Source organism: Armigeres subalbatus, chromosome 3 (assembly GCF_024139115.2).
Source record: "Armigeres subalbatus isolate Guangzhou_Male chromosome 3, GZ_Asu_2, whole genome shotgun sequence".
Lineage (NCBI taxonomy): Eukaryota > Metazoa > Arthropoda > Insecta > Diptera > Culicidae > Armigeres > Armigeres subalbatus.
Genome location: NC_085141.1, coordinates 43,109,156 through 43,133,419, shown reverse-complemented (window position 1 = coordinate 43,133,419; position 24,264 = coordinate 43,109,156). Strand labels below are relative to the sequence as shown.

The 24,264-nt window shown below is 44.1% G+C and overlaps 1 protein-coding gene and 1 long non-coding RNA gene across 3 annotated transcripts in view; one reads left to right on the top strand and one right to left on the bottom strand.

Annotated features, from left to right (window-relative positions):
* The window catches only part of LOC134223273 (E3 ubiquitin-protein ligase TRIP12), a 59,936-nt gene that overhangs the window by 33,948 nt on the left and 1,724 nt on the right, over window positions 1–24,264 (bottom strand). Inside the window, exon 1 of one of the 2 annotated variants that reach the window (XM_062702423.1) lies at window positions 5,938–6,132. The exons of the other annotated variant lie outside the window; for it this stretch is intronic. The gene's annotated coding sequence lies outside the window, so the exon portion shown is untranslated. Of the gene's footprint in view, window positions 1–5,937; window positions 6,133–24,264 lie in introns of those variants that run through there. 2 annotated transcript variants of the gene reach the window in all.
* Window positions 7,071–7,957, top strand: LOC134225835 (uncharacterized). The gene is made up of 3 exons (XR_009983339.1): window positions 7,071–7,161; window positions 7,598–7,668; window positions 7,745–7,957. It is a non-coding gene; the product is annotated as an uncharacterized LOC134225835 (long non-coding RNA).

The window sequence follows — 24,264 nt, the reverse complement described above, 5'->3', positions numbered from 1 at the left end:
GGACGGGTCGTCTGCAGTGATGGTAGCAGCACCTACACCCATTTTATTCGTCCTTTTTCCGATACCAACCAGAAACAGAGTCAAGATGAAATCCGTAAAGTAAGTACTATGTAAAGGGTGTTCCATGGGCAATATTCGCAAAATTCACTCGGTTTGGCACATTGAATCTTGTTTGCAAATTGATCTAAACGCTTGAAGTAAGGTGCCATAAAATCCGTTTGCGAAGACGACTAATGAAAGTTGAATATACTTCTCTTAATCGCATTTTTATTACAGTAGAATATTTTTTACAAAGCAAACAACGGAAATCGGGGTTCATCGATCCCGATCGTCCCGCCGACCTTGTGCCACAGTCGTTAATTTCACACGCATTAAAAATAAAGGCACTGCCTAGTAGACAACTACACATTTGAACCGAATGAACCCAGAACTGGATTTAAGCTTTATGTTGCGTTTATGTTATTGTGCTTCCAGTTGAAAACCGAAGTGAGCTCTCGCGACAATTGAGTTTTTCCTTATTTCCTGATGTCGCAACTGCATCGTGACTAGTGCGCATCTATGCCACCGTCGTGCGCCATGATGCGCACTAGTCGCGACGTAGTTGCGACAAAAGGAAACGTGAGAAAACTCGATTGTCGCGAGAGCTCACTTCGGTTTTCAACTGGAAGTACAATAAAGATAGCTACCGTACTTTAGCATAGCGTATCATAGGGCAATATGGGTACCGTCGATATTAGGAGATTGTTATTTAAGACCCCGTTCCACCTTTCATTATTATATGCGCTTGTATGTATGCCTTTTTATGCTGTGTTCAATGCATAACGAAACGAACGACGTCCATCGATGACGCGAACGAATATGGACTCCACAGTAGAATGAAGAAACTTGGCCTTTTCAGTGCCAAGGCAGCCTGTGGTAGAGCCTACCGTGAAGACGGATAGATATTTAGCCGTGGACGATGCGGCTGTGTTGGTTCCACAGAAGAACGAAGACAAGGTTCAATGTTTACAATGCCGTGTCGTGCCAAACGAAGTAACGTCACATGCGTCGTTACTTTAATCGCAAATTAATAGTGACGTCATGATTAAGTTTCAAATATTCGTTTTAACATTTTGATCGTTTATAGATCAACATTGATCCACAATATTGATATTTCAAATACACTTTTGTAGTCTTCACCAAACGCAACCTCCAGCCTTAAAAACCGAAGTAAGTTAAATTGGTAGTTTTGCTTCTCGGTGTGCCAAGTAGATGAAAAACCGAATAGCATCATAAAGCATATTATGTTAATTATGCTTCGCTCACATCAACCCACTTATCGGTAGCGAAGGCCACCGCAACCACAAACCATATCGAAAGTGGATTTACATTCACAGACAATAGAGCAGCTGTATATACGCATATGGCCCCGCAAAACAAGGGTACAACATTCACGGAAAAGCAAGTATATCAATTGTATACTAGTCAAACTGAAGAAGATTTCTCACTTTTATTTTAAAGGACACAATAGCAGAGTTGTTCAAATAGTTCAATTGAATATATCTCAATTTATTGAGCCCTTATTTGCGATTTGAAAAGAAAGCATCGCTATTGAGTTATTGGAATTTTCAAATAAACAAAATTCGAGGCAACATTAATTTTTTATGGTTCTATGACACTAACCCGAATGTCACTACCCCGAATACCCCACCGCCACCGAATACCAGAAAAGCCATTACCCCGAAAATGATCTAAATATATTACGCAATAATTTTAATTATTACTTTTGCATATGCTAACAATTATCCTAATATTTGAGCCGGGAGCGCTTGGGATAATGCGAATGCCAGAGACCTTGCCAGAGGCGGTTTTTATATAAAGACCAGCGGAGAGAATGAAAACAAATCTGGCTTCACGACCTTCACGAGAAATTTATGAAAACGTGATGTTACTTTCAGTGTAAGCAATTATTTGTTTTACTTTAATACATGTCCTGTCTATGGAACGGATATAAATATTTTCAGCAACAAATAATGTTAATGCGCATACACGCACACGCACGCAAATACAATACACGCACTTACCCGGGACAAGGCGAGAGAGTAAATTACTTTATTCTTTCAAATTATGCAACTTGCCCGGAATAAGATGGGAGGGCAAATGTCACCTTCTTGTAAAGCGTGCTTGCCCAGCGTAATGTTAGGGATTGAATGCCTCCTTCTTTTAAAACACGCATCTGCCCGGAATAAGGTGGGACGGTAAATGACACCTTTTAAAACACGTGTTAGCCCAGAATAAAAAGGCCGGCACATAGGATACGTTTGGCGCATTTTCCATGGGAAAACTGTCAAACGTAACGCAAACGAATTCTATTTGCGGGCCTCGTAATGCGAAACAGTGAACGCCTCCTTTTTTTTAAAGCACGCATTTGCCCGAACTAATGTGAAAGAGTAAATGACACCTTCTTTTAAAGCATCCGCTTCTCCGGAATAATGCTTCCTTCTTTTGAAGCACGCACTTGCCCGGAATAATATGAAAGAGTGAATGCCTTCTTCTTTTAAAGCACGCATTTGTCCGGGATGAGATGAAAAAGTAAATTTTTCCGGGTGAGTAAATAACTCATACTTTAATTATTTTGAAAATTCTATTTTGGACTGATTAGTTTCTATTTTCAACTTCATTATTGAAACGCAATCTAATAATGTAATAAAGTGAGCAAGAAAGTAAGTACAAGTTTTTTTTTTAATTTTTGACAAATTCGCTTCCAGAACAGAAGAGATTGTTAACTTTCTGGCCTAGAACGAAGCAAAATCCCTGCGAGCTCGACCTGCTGGTCCTGATTTGCTACTCACATCTGCACTTTCTCAGCATTAAGATACATTCGTACCTGCCTATATTCGAGGTTCGCTGAGTGTGACACTTGGGGACCGGGCCAAATGAGTTCAGTTTGAACAACGGTGGGATGTTGGTTAGCGGATGTAATCCTTCGACGGACTTGTTTTTCCGCACATAGAAGTTGCACAGACGGCCAACCCGGGACTAGCTTCAGCAGGTGCACATTGTATTAACGTTGCAAAGGTTGCGGACGCCTCTACGAAGACCCTCATCTAAGGGCAAAGGCGCTGGGCACTTTGGTTTGAAATGTTATTATGACGAAAATGTTCGAAATGTTATTATGACAGAGGATAAAGAGACACATGTTTCCTATTAATTTAAAGAAAGCTATGTTTATAAACACAAAATATAGCCAAAAATACAAAAAATATTCAGATGTCCAAAATACATAATTTATATTATTGATGGAGTTTTTGATGAAAAAAATAGTTAACAACATTAAGAAGAAATGGATCTCCATTCCGAGCAAAGTTTGACATCAAAAATAGAGCAAATTGAAAACATATTTTGATTTCGACATCAAATTGAAATCATTTTCAGATTTCTAAATTGTATGATATGACATCGAACTGATTACTTATTTTGTTAACGAAAACCAATATTACCATTACTTTCCAACTTGCTTTCATCGACAGCAGGAGTAGCTCTCGGCTATAGATTTTGATCAAAAGGATATCAACCTGAGTTTTGAAAATTAGACGATTTCACAACAAAATTAGTTATCGATTTGTTATCAAGCTTTGCTTGGGCAATTAGCCATGGGAGCATAGGCGTAGGATTGCCAATCCGGAGATGGCGAGTTCGATTCTCGTTCTGGCCTAAGATGTTTTCGGATGGAAAACATTCCCGATGTCCTGGGCATAGTGTATCCATTGTACTTGCCACACACAATATGTACATACTAATGACGGACATAGGAAAGCTTTCAATTAATAACTGTGGAAATGCTGATAGAATACTCTTAATTGAAAAGCAGGCCAAGTTCCAGTTGGAATATAGAGCCATAGAAGAAGAAAAAGAAGATTAAGAATAGAACATAGCCATTTGTTGGCACAATTTTAGTTTGAAAATTAAATTTGTTGCAGATAAAATTGAACGCAACGTTTCTTTATACCGTGCAGATAGAGACACAAACATTAATTATTACAATCGTTGTTAGGATTTAGGAATTTATCAAAAGTGCTAGTTACTTATACTAAATAATTGAAATGTATTATCAATATGTGTAGTAGGTATGTGATATTAGCGATCGCACGCTATGTACACCAGACTTGAGTGATGTACTTAACACGAAATTGTGTATCGGTTTTGGTTCTCGTACAAAAAATACAAAAAAATATATAAATGAAAATACTCATTAGCCTGTTTTGGGCATTAAAATATTATTTTGGCCATAACTTCTGTTCCCATAGTCCGATCTGGCCAATTTTTAATATCAAACATTCTTCGTCGAATGGAACCTATTGCAAGTACAATGCCAAGTACAAGTTTCAGAAAGTGTGTCTACAAAATTTGTAAACATACACACACACATACGCATATACATACATCACCTCAGTTCGCCCAGCTGAGTCGATTGGTATATAACACTATTTGTCTCCGGGTCTCCTATCAAAAATTTTTGTAATTTGTAATTTATTTATTGTCATAATGGAAGCCTATAGGTTACCCCATATTTTAGGTCAAGGAAGATACATTAGAATTGAAAGAAACGGTCGAAATATAAGACAGAGTAGGAGTGCTAATACATTAGTTTAACAAAATCTAGGTTCTGGTATAGGGTGTGTTATAGAGTCTAGCTTCTGTAATTGCCCTATCTTGCAGCGAGTGCTTTCTTAAATTTGCTTATCATTGTTTGTTGTCTGATCGCCAAAGGCAGCTGGTTCGAGTGGATTGTCCCTTTGTTTTTGGAGTGATCATATAGCCTTTCGGTACAACTTTGTTGAACGAGAAAGGCAAAAAAACAAAAAAAAAAAAAGAATCGATCATTTACCCTTAAAGGTGCAAGGCGATTTTTATAGAAATCGTTGGAAATATTTCTAACGTAAATAACCATTGAAATGATTAACATTAAACGTATTTTCGGTTTGTTGTTTTAAAACAACATTGCGCATTTAAGGGTTAAGAATCTTTATAAAAGCTCTGTATTCATAATTAAAATTTGTTACTTTCTTGACTTGATTTAAAGTTTTTATAACCATGCAGCGCGAAGACTACAATTGTTTAATAAAATCACAATTACATACATTCTTCTAAAAATAAAAATTGTCACCCTACCTGATCGAAAATATAGTTTCGGAAATTGAGAAAGCCCAAACACTTGATAATCTATAGATATAAAATTATGTCAAAAAATCATCATTGGTATTGATGATTATTTAGTTTTCTCCCGTTATCTCAGTTTAGATTTTACTAAAATTACAAAATTCATGAAAGCGACGATTAGCTACGAATACAAGTTAACAATTTTCCATCCACTATAAACAATAATTTATTTAAAAAGATACCACTGCTTTCATATCAGATCAATAGCACATTCTTGAGAAAAACTCAAAACTACTACCAGAGCGAGTGTCCCGAAAACCATTTCAACACGATAGCAAACTTTGAGGAACCATTACCAGCAACAACAAAACAGCTCCCATCGAATCGAGCGAGGAAAAATATCGCTCATAATATTCGTGTAGCCCTAGCGCTCCACCGTGTCCGTTCGGCTGATGACGATAGTCTTACGGCTGGCTACAAAATGGCCATACTTTTTTCGCAGCCTTAGCAGTTTTTCCTTGTCTCGAATATCCACTACTCTGACCAAAGGGAACCACTTTCGCACACGGTAGAATCCGGAAAATCTCCGGGCATTCAAATTCGGAACCAACCCAAACACGATCTGTCGGAAAATATTAATTCCGTCGCAGTTTTTTCGAGCTACGTTGGAGGTTGGATTTTTTCATCACTCGACATCGGCCATTACGGTCCGTGGCACTTTTTTCTCAGACGAAATTATATAATTCCCCAGCGTCAAACCAGCAACAGAATGTGAAATCGGAACTAATGTCTACTTACGATTGGAATTCCGATCACGGATAAGTCCGCAATTGTAGGAAAAACTGAAAAAAATTATCGATTTCGAGGGCCTCCGTCACTTTTTTCAACACTGACTGGCTGATTGAACAAAGGAACGAAAATGTCACTCCTGTACGAGACAAGCACAAAGAGAACACTCACTCTTCGGCTACCTTCCTTCGACTGGCTGGGCTGCTTCTGCTGATTTTCTGCTCGGCTGCTGGCTCGTCGCTTCGATTCGGCTGAAAAATACACTCACACACTGACGCATTGAACTGACGTTTTACTTCATCCGAACACGGCAGTGTTGCCAAAAACAAATAAACAAAACAAATCTCGCATATTATTTGAAAAGGGTTGTATTTAAACTGTCAACATTGATTTTACAAACTTGGGGATCTGAAATGGTTTGGCCAATGGCAAGAAGTAAATATCATGCATGACACCCATTGGTGATACCCTATGATATCTGAGAAGAAAGTGAAATGTTTGGCTCTTATGGATGATTTCTCATCGTTTAGCGGTTATTAATTTGAGGTGGAATTCTTTGGGATACAGTCTGCATTGGAAGCATCCCGGATAAAAATTTACAGTAACTTGAATGACATAACCCATTAAAATACAATAAATTGTGTGGTAAACAATATAAACTATTGTACGCTTATTGTAAAATGTACACGGTTGTAAAAGATCTTTATTGTACTTACATTAACATATCAATATATTTAAATGTTACCAATACATTCTATTATATTTTTATTGTTCGCTTATGTTTGGTATTGCACATCCAAAAACTAAACAAATTATGAAAGTTTTCGGTTTGGATGATCTGGAAATTCGTCTAATGTAATTGAATTAATATAATTTTGGAATATTTCATGGGTTTATTATATTGTTGAAATAACAATTGAAAACAATAAAATTACAAAGCTTTGCTTATAAAATGAAAAAAAATGTTATACCGATTCTCAAGTAATATATTTTCATATTGCAAGTCTAGAAATGTTATGCAATAAAAATTGGAATTCAAAAAAAATAAAGGGAACAAAACTTTTGCTTATCATTTTACTCGGAGAATGGCTGGAGATTCATTTCAGCGTGTACAGTTTTGTTTATAATTAGTGAAGAGATTAAATTAATAAAACTGTATGGTGCAGAAAGTGTCTTTTTCATTACAGTTTCTGGTGTTGGGCAACGGTAGATCACTATGGCTTCTGTAGCGTGGTAAGTATCTAAAGTGTTAGAGCGCGTTAGTGCATCATTACTGGGCCTGAGCGCGAGTATTTTGATCACACTCGCCGTGCTGTCATTTTAGATTAGTCAAACTTTTTCGCATCGGTTACTATTTTCGGTTATCATTTTGGAGGCTGCATTCCGTACCGGTAACGTTTGACATTTGGTAGTTCATCAAATAGCAGCGGTGTTATCGCGCTGCCAAATTTGGTTTAGCGCGTTTAGTAGCGACCGGTAAGTTGTCAAGTAATGATACTGGGCTGGCAAACGGCTTATACTCACCACCGGTAATCGTAATCTTATACTACAAAAGTTCAATGTACATAATGGACGCAGTAGTTCATCCCGAACAAAAAATAAATAAAAAAAAATATCGTCATAATACCTGATGACATACCTGGTAACATGTATCTTTGTTCCTTTACAGAAATGAAGCTTATGATGAAATACTGATGCTTGGCCAATCTCACCAACGGGATATAATAAGAACTGATGCAGGTATTTTTTTTCTTTTCTTCTCGACGAACTTTTTCTAATAAAACTAACATCCTTCTATAATTTACATTTTTCACAGGTTTATAACTACATGTATTGTCTATCCGGAACAAAGTTAGTACGCTTTTTATACCGAAGTTGGATTTTTCTCCAGATACAGGCAACTTACCTAACTTCGAAAGTAGTGCGCTGGATTCGCCTGAAGATGCGCTAAACAACACATCAATTAGTTTGACAGATAAAACTTTGGAAGAAAGTTCGGTTCGGAAGTCCCGACAGCAAAGCGATGTAAAATGAGTGAAAATGAAGTTTTAAACTGATTTAAAATAAAATAATTTGTAAAGCAAATAATTGTGTTGTATTTTTATTGTAATGTTGGAGAATAATGTATTCTAAATCCTGTTGTATTACTATTGTAAAACAATAGAAACAGTAATTGAAAACATTTGAAACACAATGTTTTCTATTATTTTGTCGCTCGAAATCATCCCATTGAAGAACCGTAAAATCAATTGTTTTGCTCAAAATTTTGTATGGAAAATTTTCGATTTTTTTATTGTAAAGATACATAACAACCCCCCTTTTTTATTGTAAAAGTCCCATTTACCATTCATTTTATCGTGGAAAACCATTATTTCTCATGTGATTCTATTGTCAAAATTCCATTATATTCAATGGTAAAAATTATGTCTTAAATGGTGTTGTAACAATAAAATTTATGATATTTTAATGATATTTTTTATCCGGGTTGGAAGGCTCTTTGGGAGCAGCAGGGACTATGTCCAGGAGCTTTACGACCCCTCCCACGGGCTTGGCAGTGGGCTCTGTTAAACCTCTACAAAAAGCTGCCACTCAAAGCTCACAGAAGCCCAGGGGGTGCCAATTGACACATCAGGATCAATACCAGTGAGATCCTAATTCACATAGAATAGATGTTCATCTTCTGTCGCGAAGTTGTCATTACCTGGCACTATCTCTTGTTTATGTAGTGTAAGCCAACGCCATCGCTTGGTGAGAATGAGTTTGTATACCGGGCAGTCTGCGTTGGCGGCGCTGAGGAGCTTTACACACGTTTTCAACAACATTTTGTATGAGCATCCATGTCTGTTCTCTGTGCCTGATTATGGCATTCTGGCCGTGTGTTAACGGACCTGGTCTTGGATATCGTAATATTGTGAAAGCGAGGGCTGGCAGTCTGACATTCTACTCTCTTAGTAGAGCCGGGGACACTGACTGACGAGTGGGCTAATGGCTACGCTGTCTTCCGTCCAATCCTGCCACCAAGCTTTGCCTGCTGGGTGGCTGGTAGGCTCAGATGCCCTTTTCTGACTTGCGCTGATATGGCTCCGAACACGTGAGATCATTAAAGGCGACTTCTCCAGTAGGATTCGACGGCAGCCACAAGGGGAACCCAATTACAATGAGTGAAGCAAAAAACAATTCATTTGACGATGCGTGGAGGTGGTAAACCCCTTTGCCAAGATCTGCGAGATCTGCTCCCAGGGAGGCGGAGAGCAGAGTGAAGGAGGCTGCAGCTAGCAGCACCGGAGTCTCCCCAGCAGTGATGGGGTATAGCCCTATCAGCACGCTCGGCGGGCCTCTACCCGGGATGCGGGTGGTTGCCGAGCAACTCAATGATATCATCGAGTTCGCGAGCGCAAGGCAAAATATCAGAAAGGAACTGAAACAGAGCCTTCGGATGCTCCGCCAGGCTGTTCAAGTCGCAAGACAAGAACAAGATGCGTTTATCAGGCGGTGGTGGGAAGAGAGAAGGCCGACAAAGGTGCCCAAACCAATGCCTTCTCCTTCCTTGGAGGAGCGACTATGGCCCAAGATGCGATTGATTTCGCACTGACGGCCAATGAAGAAAAGACTGCGCCTAACCCGAAACGGCTCAGGCAGCAATCCGGCGAAGGCGCTCAGAGCAGAGCCAAACGACATGCGACCATAAAGGCCAAACGTCTAGACGGAGCAGATTGTGGTGCAGAAGAGCCCGAAGGGCGTCGACCCGATAAGGTGACTTCTCGGCCCAAAAAGGCGAAAGGCACCAACCAGTCGCAAGTCGCCGGGCCGCAAAAAGGTACCAGCCAGCCTGTGCCATCGTAAGGGACCGAAAATCCCTGGAACCTGGTCAGTAAGGCAAAGCGGAAGTCGAACGCATCTCGACCCGCAAAGAAAGTTAAGGACAGAGGCGAGGCCTTGTTGGTGACAACTGATGAGGAAAAGTACGCTGAAGTCCTTAAATCGATGCGGGCGGCCGAAAAGCTTTCGACGCTAGGTGTTTATTTTGAAACGCGGAGAGCAAGCTAGTGGGACTGACTATAGGAAGCTGGCCCAAGAGGTCATGGGTGACGGCGCCGAGGTGAGGTCGTTGGGGACGGAAGTGACCCTCCAATGCAAGCAACTGGACGAGGAAACGAACGGAGACGACGTCGTCTGTGCCGTCAGAGACCAGTGCGGTACAGAGGTCGAGAAGACATCTGTACGCCCAAGAGGCGGTCCCTTTGGCACACTGGTAGCCTTTCTTAGGTTACTGGCTGCAGAAGCCAAAAAGGTAATGGAGCGAGGAAAGTTGAAGATCGGTTGGTCGGTATGCCTAGTAAGCAAACTCCAGCCGCCTTCAGTGAACAGGTGATATCGGTGCTCAGAGTCGAGGCACAACTCCTACAAGTGTAAGGGCCCAGACCGTAGCAACCTGTGACGTCGTTGTGGTGAGGGAGGGCACAAGGCGCAGGAATGCGATAAGACACCAAAAGCCTGTAAGCCAAGAAGAAACCGTGCAAGTAACACAGCTGAATCTTAACCATTGTGCAACTGCCCAGCAGTTGCTGTGGCAGTCGGCCTTGAAGTCGAGGATGTCGCCCTCCTGTCCGACCCGTACAATGTCCCTGTCGATAACGGCAATTGGGTGGCGGACGGGTCTAGGATGGCGACTATTTGCATGACGGGACGGTAGTAGCTGCTATGCCCCACCGAGGTAGCCATCAGAATTGTTCAACCAGATGATCGATAGGATATCGTCCGACCTAGTGGGTCGTAAACCGATCGTCATAGCAGGAGATTTTAACGCTTGGGCAGTGGAGTGGGGCAGCCGCTACACTAATCGAAGGGGTCAAGCGTTACTAGAAGCGCTAACGAAGATCGACGCAGTGCTAGTCAATGATGGTTTCGCTAGCACGTTCAGAAGGAACGGGATCGAGTCATAGATTAAAAGACAGGAACACCGTCTTCGACCAGAGGTCGTACAGACTGAACACTTAACATCTAGCATTAGACTACGGACACATAACACCCAGTGGACCAGTGGGGAATTTTTCGATCACAAAAAGTTTCCTCCTTACCGGGGCGTGAATCAAACCCACACTCCATAGCACATGCGTCTAGACGATTGACGTCGCTAACCGCACAGCCACGAAGCCCATCGTACGTTTGTCAGTCCTGGTCTGGCGAAAAGGATGCAACGTGCCCGCACCGAGGATGAAAGAGCGAATCGCCGTGAAGTGTTTCGAGCTACGAAACTGGTCTTTAACAAGGCCATCGAGAACAGTAGAAGAAAGTGTTTCGACAACCTTTGCGAAGGAGCCAACGCGAATCCGTGGGGCCTACAGGATAGTGTTAGCCAAGACCAAAGGGAGCTCTTCACCCCCCTCCCAACCGAACGATCCCCGGATAGGTTGGCGAGGATTATCGAGGTACTCTTCCCATCCCGAGCCTCAAGTCCCTGGCCTCTTGCACCGCCAGGCAATATGGGTGCGGCCGAAATGGTGGCTCCGGTGACGAACGAAGAGTTACTCGCGGTGGCCAAATCCCTGGTAACGGAAAAAGCTCCAGGGCCTGATGGAGTTCCAGCTATCCAGCTATGGAGACTAGCTATGCAGAGATGCCTTGATGAGTGTAGATTCCCCGAAAGATGGAAAAGGCAGAAATTGGTGTTGTTGTCGGAGGCTGGGAAGCCACCGGGCCACCCATCGGTGCATAGACAGATAGAGGATCATCCTCAACAAGCTTACCCCGTACTCAGAGGGTACGGATGGCCTGTCAAGCGATCAGTTCGGTTTACGCAAGCGTAAGCCCACGTTTGATGCTATTAATTCGGTGGTAAAGACCGCCGATATATAGCGATTCAACAGAAAAGGCGAAGTATTCGATACTGTGTGTTAGTGACACTTAATGTTAAGAACGCATTCAACAGCGCAAGCTGGGATGCCATCACGCTCTCGTTACACCGGCTTAGCCTGCCGGTGGGCCTGTACCGGATTTTAGAAAGCTATTTCCAGAACCGTTTACTATTATACAAGATCGAGCCGTTCAGAGAAGCGTTCCTATTAATACCGCAGAAGTTCCGTAAGGTTCAATACTGCCTATGGGCGTAAGTTCAATACGATGACGTAACCTTGGAAGTCTACGGGGAGTCAATTCCCAAGGTAGAACTGACCACAACACACGCGATCAGCACGGTGGCGGATTGGATGAGCGCTAGAGGCCTGGGCTCGCTCAACATAAGACGGGAGTGGTTATCGTCAACAACCGCAAGTCGGTCCAACATGCAATGATTCATGTGGGTGAAGTCGCGATCACATCAAAGCGGAGTTTGGAGTTCCTTGGGGTCTTAATAGACAACAAGCTTACCTTCGGCAGCCATGTCGACTATGTGTGCAAAAGGGCTTTGATTGCCAATGCGGCATTATCGAGGATGATGTTCAACTGTTCCAAAATGTGTGCCAGTAGACGTAGGCTACTCGGTTGCCAGACGGCAGCGCGAGTGGGATAACTCTTCTAAAGGTAGGTTGACCCACCGGTTGATACCTAATATATAGAGCTGGGTGGGAAGACCCCATGGGGAAGTTCTCTTCCATCTGACACAATTTCTGTCAGGCCATGGCTGCTTCAGCCTCACATGGAATGATACGAAAATTAATTTAAGATTTTAGTGGAATGTATTTATTTGTCATAAGACGAGTTTGTACAATTCCATTTAATTCCACTACTTTATGGTACCTTCGACAGATACGTATTTCGACCGTAAGGCCGTCTGCAGTGTCTCGTACTTGACTTGACTCAAGTACGAGTCACTGAAGACGGCCTTACTGTTGAGGTCGAAATACGTATCTGTCAAAGGTACAATAAAGTAGTGGAATTAAAATGGAATTGTACAAACTCGTCTTATGATAAGCTCACATGGTATGTTAAAAGTGAGCACCCAAGTCAGACTCACATGGTATGTGTAGAGATTGTATGATGTAGAGTAAAAAATGTATGCAGCTCATTTCGAAAGTTGATCTGGATAGGTCTGAATGATTGAACTAAGTATTCGTACTTGAGCGTGTATGCAGAGAGGAGTACCAATGAAGTCAGTTTTGAAACGGTTGCGTTGGTGTACGGACGTGAAGTCACGACAGTATGCTAAGGTCTCGGCTAAGGTTGAGCATCCAAGTCATAGTCACATGGCATGTCAGAAGTGAGAACCTAAGGATCTGTCTCATTTGGAGAATTAAACTTAAAAGTGTCAACTCGAAAATTGGCAAATAATCCGGTCATAAGAATGGCTGGTGCTATCCAGCAATTCCAATAAGACATCGATGCAAAATGATTCGATATCTGTCAAAAGTAATCTTGCTCTGCGAGCAGGGTTATTCGATAATTTTTGAAATGTCACTTTTAAGTTTAATTTCAGTTTAATTCTCCAAATGAGACAGACCCTAAGTAAGTTCCACATGGTGTGTCAGAGTGTGTGTCAGGAGGAATGGCAGGGTGTACTAGAGTGAGCACCCAAATAAATTTCAAATTAGTGTGCTGGAGTGTGACACCTGGTAAGGTGAGCATCCCAGTTGGTCTCACATGGTGCGTAAAGGGTGAGCACCCAAGTTAGACTCACATGGTATGTTAGTGATAAGCATCCAAAACTCAGACTAATACCACAGACAAACAGACGTAATAGCTAGAACAATTTGTTTTAAAATCCATCGCCCAGCTATTTTACCACCACCTAACGTGCATGTTGTACGGAACAAAGTTTAGTACAACAATGTCAACAGAAGGCGCTAGTGTGAGGTGTCAAATACAAAGGTATACAATGCGCGCGCCCCTGGATGTGAAACTCGCAAGCAGTTGAATTTAAAACGACCGTTGAGCTCATGGTCGATGGGAATTTCCTCAGTGTTACGTCTGTTTGTCTGTGCTAATACGGTGCGTCAGAGAGAGTGTCAGGGTGTGTCAGAAAGTGTGTTAGTAAGTACTGCCTATCCCCAATGTAAATAAATACTAAGGTATGGAAATCCATATATTGTGTGCGTGCCTTTCGTGTATGGCGAAAAAGCTTTCACTACTACATTCCAACGAGCTCCCATAAGAAACCGTGCAAATATGTACGTCACCATTTGCTGTTTACATTTTCCATCATCCACTAATACACTTGCATTTGGTCTTCTTCCTCACCTTCTATCTATTCTCATTGGCCTATCCCCTAGAAGTAATACTGTAAGGTAGTCCCGGGGGGATCAGGGTATTAGCAGAGGGGGTAACTCAAGTAATCTACCGCTACTTGGGTGGGTTTAGTGGGTCGGCCTTCTGTCAACCCCATGAGTGATAATTTCAGGTGTCTGTTTGCAGATTTGCCTTCATCCCTCTTTAAAAAAAAGGTAAACCCAAAAATTTTGAGCAAATCTAGCAAAATGCTTTGATGAAAGCCCATTAGTAAAAATGATTTTACTGTTAAATAAGCTTCTGCAAATCTTTAATGCTGAATTCCAGCAAATGATCAATTTCACCGAAATTCCGAAAAACTTTCTGGTAAACCTAAAGGTCACTTTACTTTTTTTATAAAATTGTCAGAAAATTTGATAGCTCGAAGCATTCAACAAAGGAGTTTAGAAATGTTTTTTTTTGTCCATGGTTCAGTTCATGGTAAGATTGTTAAAATTTTAAAAGATGTTTACAGTTTGCAATATATTTTTTCTGCATTTCCTCAGATTTCGATGGATTCTTTTCTACCTGTGCCCGTCTTTGGAGAAAACAAACTTGAAGGAGACATAGGCAAGCCTGGAATTTTTATTGGGTAATTGCGGAAAAAGGTTTTCTTCATCCCAACGAGGATGCACTCATCATCGAAAGGAGATTTGTATCGCTTCGAAGAAAAGAAAGGATGCTGCAGGCCGTGAAAAATATGTACGGTTTGTAATTAGTGAGTTTGTGATCCGAATATTCAAATAAACAAATCCCGCGTGATTTTTGAAAACGTCGTAAGTCCAAAAGAGAGGCTCTCTTTGTTTACTTTCTCTTTCGATTATTACGAAGCCATACTAACATTTACAGCAATTTTCAACAGAGATCTGAAGAGAATTGCTTCGTCTAGCATGTTGAGGTGAAAACATTGCAATAAATGCTAAACTAGCTTAGATATTAGCAGGGTTCATAATGCTCACTCAATCTCAGGAGCACATGATTTTCCCTTACGACAGTTTTCGGGGAGAAATCACTTTTCGGGAAAGAAAAACAGCCTGGAGAGTGATAACAATTTTTCGCTCACTTCGATTGCCGCTGAACGTTGGTTTGCTCTTTTTCTTTCATATTCGGGTCTTTTCGTGGCATCATCAATGCAAATGGTAGTAGCTTATGTGGAACAAATAACTTGACGCTTTCATACAGATAGCGTGGTGGTGTGGCTAAAGTAAGCGCATCCCCACAGCTATTATTGTTACTATTCTGGGTTCGAATCCCGGCGCGGCCATACAATTTTGTAATTGTTCTGCGATAATTCTCGCGAAAAGTGAGTGAGAGGTGAATGTAATGAAACGAAAAAGGATTTTCATCTGATAGGCAAGATTTTCGTTCATCTTCCAATGCTAATTCTAGAGAAAATATTGATGGGTGAAAGATGATCGTCAACATAAACAACGAAACAAGATTTTCCCTTGGCCCGAAAAACGCTTGCTTTGGTCTCATTGAAACGAAAAGTCGAAACCCTGGATATTAGTGAAAAAGAGCGTAATGAAAGAGAGTCTCTCATTTGGACATACGACGTTTTCAAAAATCACGCGAGAAATGATTACATCCCGCACGGAAGGATGTCTAAAAGCGAACAGGAATCTACCTGAATAGGACGCAAACCACCTTAGCCAAGTTTCAATTTCATCTTGCGCTTGAACCAAGCATGATCGTGCATGTGTGTGCTACCGGTACACTAATACTGCCAAACAATCAAGCGGTTCGACTCGCAAAACCTCGCGCTTTTTTCGTCGCCATATTTTTTCACCAAGTCGAGTCAGTCAAGTCAGTCGAGACAGTTCTGCAGTTTGAAGGCGTGAATTAGTATCTGCAGGTTCCGGTGATTTGGTCAAATAAAATTTAACCCGTTTTTACATTTCATCCGGCAAATTTGCGAATGCATTTTTTGCATATCCATGACGGCAACGGATAGATTCCGTGGGAAAACAACTTTCTCTGGTATAAATAAGTTTTTATCGCTTTCAAAAGAGCACAATTTTCAATAATTCTGATTGTTTTCAGATGGATCTTCATAATGCACATCAAGTTAGGCTAAATTGCTACAAGCTGCATTCGACGCAGAACATCTTTATCAAGAAATCACCGGAAGTCTAATGAAAATGTTCCGATCCTGCCGACTTGGGTTGCATAAAAAGCGCACGAATGGGAAGTAAGGAGATGCATTTTAGAATATTTTCGAGATTCCGTCCAGAATATTTCTTGGAATTCTTCCTAGATTCCCACCAAAATGCTTTCGCGATTTAGTCTGATATACTTTCATATTCCATCTGAAATCCTTTCTTCTGTAATACAACCGGATTTTTAATCCTTCCAGGATTCCGCCGTTGCCAAGCGATCCTTCTGGAATCCCCAAGGAATTCTTCCAGGATTCCCCTAGATATCATTCAAAGATTCTCCAAGGATTCCCTTCAGGACTCCCCAAGGAAAAATTCCATTAGTCGCCAAGGAATCCTTTCATGAATCCCCAAGGAATCCTCTCAGCATTCCAAAAGGAATACTTACAATATTTGCCGAGTATTTCTCCAAGGATTCCCCGAAGAATCCTCTAAGGGATTCCCCAAATAATTCTTCCAGGATTACTCAGCGTATACTTCCACGATTCCTCATTGGATCCTCACAGGATTTTCAAATTAATCCTCCCACGATTCCCAAAGGAATCCTCCTAGGATTTAACAGAGGACCCTCAAAGAATTTTGAATGATATCAAAAGGTTTTAAGCGCTATCCGAATGGAATACAGAAAAATCCTGCTGTAATATATCGCAACCCTTAATGATTTTAAATATACTCCTGGAAGCCGTAGCTTAGAATTGCCAATTCCAATACCAGGGTCATCGACTATTCACCACCGACGGGTTCTATTTGTTTCTCTTCGTCGATCAATTTATGGATGTTAACTCGAAAAGAATATATTTTTAAAATATTGTACAGAAATGTAAAAAGGATTCTAATAAAATATTTAAAATGATTCCAAAATTTTACAATGTAAACAAAACGAAGTATGAAAAGAACTAAAAAGAAGAAGAATCACTAGGTACCCATGTCTCCATCATATCTAGTAAAAATCTAGAAGACCTGTGGTACTCATGTCTAGGAGATATCTCTGAGTTATCTTAGAGATCCGATATGTCAAATTTCTTTCGGTTTAAACGGTTCAAACGGTCTACTCGTCTAAAATTTTGAGGTAGACACCGGTTTAAACGGTTGTTGCATTTGAGGCGGATTTGAGGTCTGACAGGTTCTAGACATCGAAGAAAAATATCTAGGAGACTAATTTGTTTGTCTCAGAGATATCACGGTAGAAGTCTAGAAGATCTTTCCAAGCGGGATAGTTCACTACCAAATTTTCAAAACGACTTAGGAATGGGCGTTTTTCAGAAAAATATCGATACTGCCGAATCGATGTTTTTATTATCGAAATATCGATGCCGAAAAATATCGGCGTTGAAACATCGATATTCCGATTTATCGATACGCCCAAAAAATGAAAAGCACGAGCAAAAAAAAAACATGGAAACTTTGATTTCCCATTTCAGATTATCGAATCACACATCAAAAATTCGCTGTTTTTAACAGGTTGTGCCAAGGGTTTGTGCCTAATGTGCTATATTTTTATTTTGAAAAAATCGAAATCCGATATCAGCAACAAAAAATCGATACGGTCAAATATCGAACATAAAAAAATCGATACAAAATATCGATTAATCGGAGCGAAAATATCGATTCCCGATATATCGTATCGGTATCGCCCATTCCTAAACGACTTGAGTATCTGCTTTCGTAAACAAAGATTCAAACGTCGATTTGACGAATCTGATAGCACTCCCACGCAATCCAAACCCACCAACACGTAGGTGAAGGCTTCTGTTGCCTGTTAATGGTTTTAGTTTGCGTGGGAGTGCCATCCGATTTTTCAAATCATCGTTCGAATCTTTGTTTAGAAAAGTAAATAAATCGTTTTGAAAATTTAATATTAAGTTGAAAACGTATTTGGTTTTGTTCAATTGGGTCCTAAAGCCCTACATCGTTTATGATTGAAAACGATAGTGCATCGTTGAAGAATACATGAACTGATGTTATATACATTCTGATAATAGTCTAAGTCACAGACTTTTTCAGACATGTTTCGGGCTAAGTAACGTCTGTTGCTGAAAAACATATCAGAACGAATGAACCATCAGTCCAAAACGTCAGGCCCGCGTATATCAACTGTCAAAGGTTGGTAATTTAAAATAATGACCATGATGCCCTACTGTAACTCAAACCACACACACAAACACCCTCACCCACACACTCACACAAACACACACACACCCACACACTTACAACCACACGTACAAACGCACAAACACACACACGCGCACACATTTGGGGCAGCAGGGACTTTGTCCAAGGGCTTGACGACCCCTCCCCATGGCCACTGCGAGTTAGACCGGGACCATCGTCCCTAACCCCTAATCTCAAGGCGTTAAGCGACCCGTGCCGAGGGGATGCATGGCCATAATAAGCTAGGCCTTTAACGGAGCCTGTGGGGTACCTGGGCACCCTCCACAGTAATTGTCCCTTACCGCGTCATGCTGGGCTCTGGCGTGATGGACCTCTTTTCCCGAGCAACTCGTGGGACCAAAATGGAAAACCAAGGCAATTCTTCAACTAGTGGTAGTAGTGTAGGCGACAACCCCTTCGCAAGAGGTGGGTCGTTCAGGTCTCCGCCTAGGAGGCCAGAGGCAATAGTCGGCAGTGCGCAGCGCCAGCGTGGGTCACTTAACCATCTCCCAGGCTCCGCCGGTAGAGGTTATAGACGGCCCATGGCTTGTGAAAGCGATGAACCGCAAACGCGATGGGCTTTCGGCCTTCGAGATGGTCTCGGAACAGCTGGATGCCATCATCGACTTTGCGTCATCGAAGCATAATATCAGTAAGGAACTCAAGAGGAGCTTGCTGAAACTTCGAAAGTCGATGTTGGACGCCAAGCTGGAAACGGCGGTCGGGGAGGCCAAGTGCGAACCCGTGAAATCTGTGGAGTCGAGGTCTACCCAGACTGAGGCCCAAGAATTAGCGGATTTGGGCAAGGTCGAATCGACCGAGGGCGTGCCAGCGAAGACGGTGGTGCCAAAGTCTACCCAGACTGAGGCTCAAGTATTCGCGGGCACGTCGGGGGTGACTGCTCCAACGGAGCAGACACAAAAACGGAGGAGACAGTCTCCAGGGGATGAGCTCCCTGGGGCCGCTCCAAAACGCGGAGGGTTACTACCCCGAACAAGGGTAGTGGGGCTGGGAAGCTGAACCCCAGCCAGGTACCTCCAAAACCGGGGGAGGAAGAACCTGGAAAGGTCCGTCCACCCAGGAAAGACGGTGGTAAGGGCTTACGGCAGGCTGAGAGCTCTCAGCCGCCCCAGACCAGGGAAATAAAGGGGGATGACGCCTCCTGGACCCTCTTCAAGAACAAGAGGAAACCGAAGACGCCAATGGCCGAAAAGAAGGCCCAGGCGAATGAGGGTAGCAAGAAGTCTAGGGCAGTACTGTAATTTCTCATTTTCAATGAGACATGTCACGCGATGTTTACATATCTGCCCCTTTCAATATCTATAGAAACGCGAAGGATGAATGCCATGCTACAAAAATCTCAAAAAATATTTGTTCCGTGACAGGGTATGAAAGTGTGCAATATCTGCTTTATTTTTGTGTTAATTGCCACATTCAACTCGGTGAATTAAAGGAGTATGTTTAACTTATCGACTTGTCACTATTTTCGCATGTATATATTAAAAAACTTGGAAATTTTTATTTTAAACAACATCCTTTCATGACTGCCTTTCATGCGAAATTGATCAAAGTACCCACGATTCTTTCGATTGGTCGCCTGAAATAAAAAAAAGGCGCTTTGCTCTCTGTCTTATGACGATCACGACGTTTTCCAGTACTGGTCTAGGGTAGGCGCCAATCGCTCCAGGGGTCATCAAAACGGACGAGGCTAAGTACTCGGACTTAGGAGGAGTGACGTCAAGCTCGGTGATCTCGGCGCCGACGTACGTCGAATAAGACGTACCCGGATGGGCGAGATGATCCTCGAGCTAAAGCGGGGCGTCTCGCAAAAGGGCGCCGCCTACAAGAAGTTGGCGGAGGAAGTCCTAGGCGAGACGGTCAAGGTGAGGGCACTCACGACGGAGGTTAATCTAAGGGTTAAAGACCTGGACGAGATCACCGAAGTCGAAGAGCTCGTCACGGCACTGCGGCGACAGTGTGAAGTGGAGGCGTCCACCGCAGCCGTTCGGCTACGGAAAGGTCCGGCAGGGACACAGGTAGCATTGGTTCGGCTATCTGCAGCGGACGCCTATGCCCTGTGGGCATATATGAGCAACCCGAAGTTTGCTTCAAGTGCCTGGAACCGGGGCACAAGCAATGGGACTGCAAAGGCCCTGACAGAAGCAAGCTCTGTCGACGCTGCGGATTGGAGGGACATAAGGCACAATGCTGCACGAACCCTCCCAACTGTTTGATCTGTTCCAGCAAAGCTGCGAACAGCAAGCACCCCATGGGGGGTTCGAAGTGTCCGGCGTTTAAGCGTGCTGCAAAATCACAGTGCAGGTAACGCAGCTAAACCTGAACCACTGTGATGCAGCACAACAACTGCTGTGTAAGACAGTTGCTGAATGGGGGACGGATATCGCCATCATAGCAGATCCTTACCGGGTACCCGCCAGAAACGGTAATTGGGTCACCGATGGGTCTAAAATGGCGGCGATATGGACAACGGGGAAATACCCAGTCCAAGAGTTGGTGTCTTCGACACACGAGGGCTTCGTCATTGCCAAAATCAACGGGGTCTTCTTCTGCAGCTGCTATGCGCCTCCTCGATGGGCGATCGAGCAGTTCGGTCGTATGCTAGATTGTTTGACGGCTAACCTGATGGGGCGTAGGCCGGTGGTGATAGCGGGGGACTTCAACGCTTGGGCCGTGGAATGGGGAAGCCGATCCACGAATCAACGGGGGCAGATCCTGCTGGAACCACTGGCCATGTTGGATGTGGACTTGGCTAATGTCGGTACCAAAAGTACCTACAGCTAGAACAGGGGCCGAGTCGATTATCGACGTTACGTTCTGGAGCCCTGGCCAAACGAGTAGTTCGAACTGGAAGGTAGATGATGGCTACACTCACAGCGACCACCTGGCGGTTCGCTACAGTATCGACTATACGACCAGCATTCAGCGGACGGAAGAAGGGGCGATGCCACCATGCCTAGGAAAGTCCACCCTAGGAATGGGAGGCCACCGGCTTACTGGTAGACTCAAGCAATTGCGAACCTGCGCCGCGCCTGCCTACGGGTAAGGAGGCGGATGCAGCGAGCACGCACAGAAGAGGAGCGTGTTGAACGACGGGTGGCGTTCGTGGCTGCTAGAGCCGCTCTGAAGGCTGAGATTAGATCAAGCAAAAAAGCCTGCTTCGAGGGCCTGTGTCAAAGTGCCAACGCGAAACCATGGGGTGACGCCTATAGGGTCGTAATGGCCAAGACACGTGGGGCGATGGCCCCTACAGAGCGGTCTCCAGAGATGCTGGAGAGGATCATCGCGGGGCTCTTCCCACGTCACGACCCAAGTCCCCGGTCTCCCTTTGTGGAGCTGCCAGGGGCCAGGCTGGCCGATGAGGGAAGAGTAACTGTGGCGGAACTTGCGGGGATTACACAGTCCCTTAGCGTAGGTAAGGCGCCAGGACCGGATGGTATTCCGAACCTGGCCATCAAAGCGGCCATTGCTGAGGCTCCCGAGATGTTCAGATCTGTCATGCAGAGATGCCTGGACGAGGGAGTCTTCCCTGAAGCATGGAAAAGGCAGAGCTTGGTCCTATTGCCAAAGGCGGGAAAACCACCGGGGGATCCGTCGGCATATAGACCAATATGCCTGCTTGATACGGCGGGGAAGGTGCTCGAGAAGATCATCCTCAACAGGTTGTTGATACGCACGGAGGGTGCGGATGGTCTATCGAGTAACCAGTTTGGCTTCCGAAAGGGTAAGTCGACCGTAGTCGCTATCTTGTCGGTTACCAAATCCGCGGAGATAGCTATCCAGCGTAAGAGGATTGGAGTTCGCTATTGTGCAGTAGTGACTCTCGACGTGAGGAATGCTTTCAATAGTGCCAGTTGGGCAGCTATTGCAGATGCGCTCCTGCGTCTTGGAATTCCCGAGTACCTGTACAAGATTCTCGGAAGCTACTTCCAGAATCGAGTACTGGTATACGACACGGAGGCGGGTCAGAAGTGCGTTGACATAACCTCAGGGGTTCCGCAAGGTTCCATACTGGGTCCGGTGGTATGGAACGTCATGTACGACGGTGTCTTGAGGTTGAAGTTCCCGGTGGGCGTGGTAATCGTCGGCTTCGCTGACGATATTACGCTGGAGGTCTACGGCGAATCGATCGAAGAGGTGGAGTTGACTGCAGCCCACTCGATCGCAATTGTGGAGGAGTGGATGAGTTCCAGGAAGTTAGAACTGGCTCACCACAAGACTGAGGTGGTTGTTGTTAACAACCGAAAGTCGGAGCAACAAGCGGTGATAAGGTCAGGCAACTGCACGGGGGTAATGATCGACGATAAGCTCACCTTTCGTAGCCACGTCAATTACGCCTGCAAGCGTGCCTCCACAGCTATAGTGGCATTGTCCCGGATGATGTCCAATAGCTCTGCGGTTTATGCCAGCAAGCGCAAGCTTCTGGCTAGCGTTGCTCTGTCCATAATGAGGTATGGGGGGCCAGCTTGGGGCACGGCCCTGCGTATTAACTGCTACAGAACGAAGCTAGAAAGTACGTATAGGCTCATATGCCTAAGAGTTGCGAGCGCGTACCGTACCGTGTCGCACGATGCACTTTGCGTCATCACCGGTATGATGCCTATTGACATCGTTATCAGTGAAGACATAGAGTGCTTCGAAATGCGCGGCACGAGAGGCATCCATAGGACTGTCAGGTTGGCCTCAATGGTCAAATGGCAGCGTGCGTGGGACAGTTCCACTAAGGGTAGATGGACACATAGGTTGATACCGGAGATAGGTACGTGGGTCAAGAGGCGCCATGGGGAAATCACTTTCCACCTGACCCAGGTCCTTACAGGCCATGGTTGCTTCAGACAGTACCTACACCGGTTCGGACACTCGGCCTCGCCCGAGTGTCCGGTGTGCGCAGGTTTAGAGGAAACGGCGGAACACGTGTTGTTCGTGTGCCCGCGTTTTCGCATAATGCGTGACCACATGCTTGCCACATGTGGTCTGGACACTACCCGGACAACCTAGTCCGGAGGATGTGTAAAGATGAAGTTGGCTGGAACGCCGTTTTATCGGCTATCGTCCAAATCGTCTCGGAGCTACACAGAAGGTGGCGCGTGGACTCGAGAAATGGCTAGTTCAGGCGCAAATAAAAGGGGGTCCAAGGGTTCGGAGTCGGCTTCATGGGTCATACCGGTGCCCTGTGGTCGAACTCGATTCTTTTATCGAACAAGTGGCCGCGTGAAGAACAACATGGTATCGTCCCTTTCGCGGCGTCGGTCAACCGGGCGGGTTCCGAGCCTGAGGACGGAAAGGGGTCCTCGTCAAGGCTGGGGCGGGCGTAGGCACCGCGTCGGCAAGTCCCTCTGTGTGCTGGCGAATAGGCCCTATCGCAGAGAGGTCAATTTGGGGTGCACGCGGCATCATCATTCTTGATACCAGTCGTGCAGAGGGAAGCATGCGCGAAGTTGACCCTTCCCACCTTCCGAGGACATAGGGCGTGGTAAGGCCACCTGGAAAGCCGGCAATGCGCTGGCACGATACCATGGTGTTCTTCTAAAAAAGCGAGTCACGATGTTCGATGCTGCAAGGACAAGCAGCTAACCTCGAGGGTGTGTTATGCACTGGCCCCGCTTTGAAGCATTACTTCCTGGTTGTACCGAAGGGACGATGGGCTTGGCGGAAATGGAAACGGTTTAGCGGGTCGGGGATGCAGTCCTGCCTCCCTATTGGAGATGGCCCCTAACCCCGCACTTCCTGGACAACCCAGGATGTCTGTTGAGCAGATTCACCCTCCATTGCTTAGGAAGAAAAAAAAACACACGCGCACACACACATACAC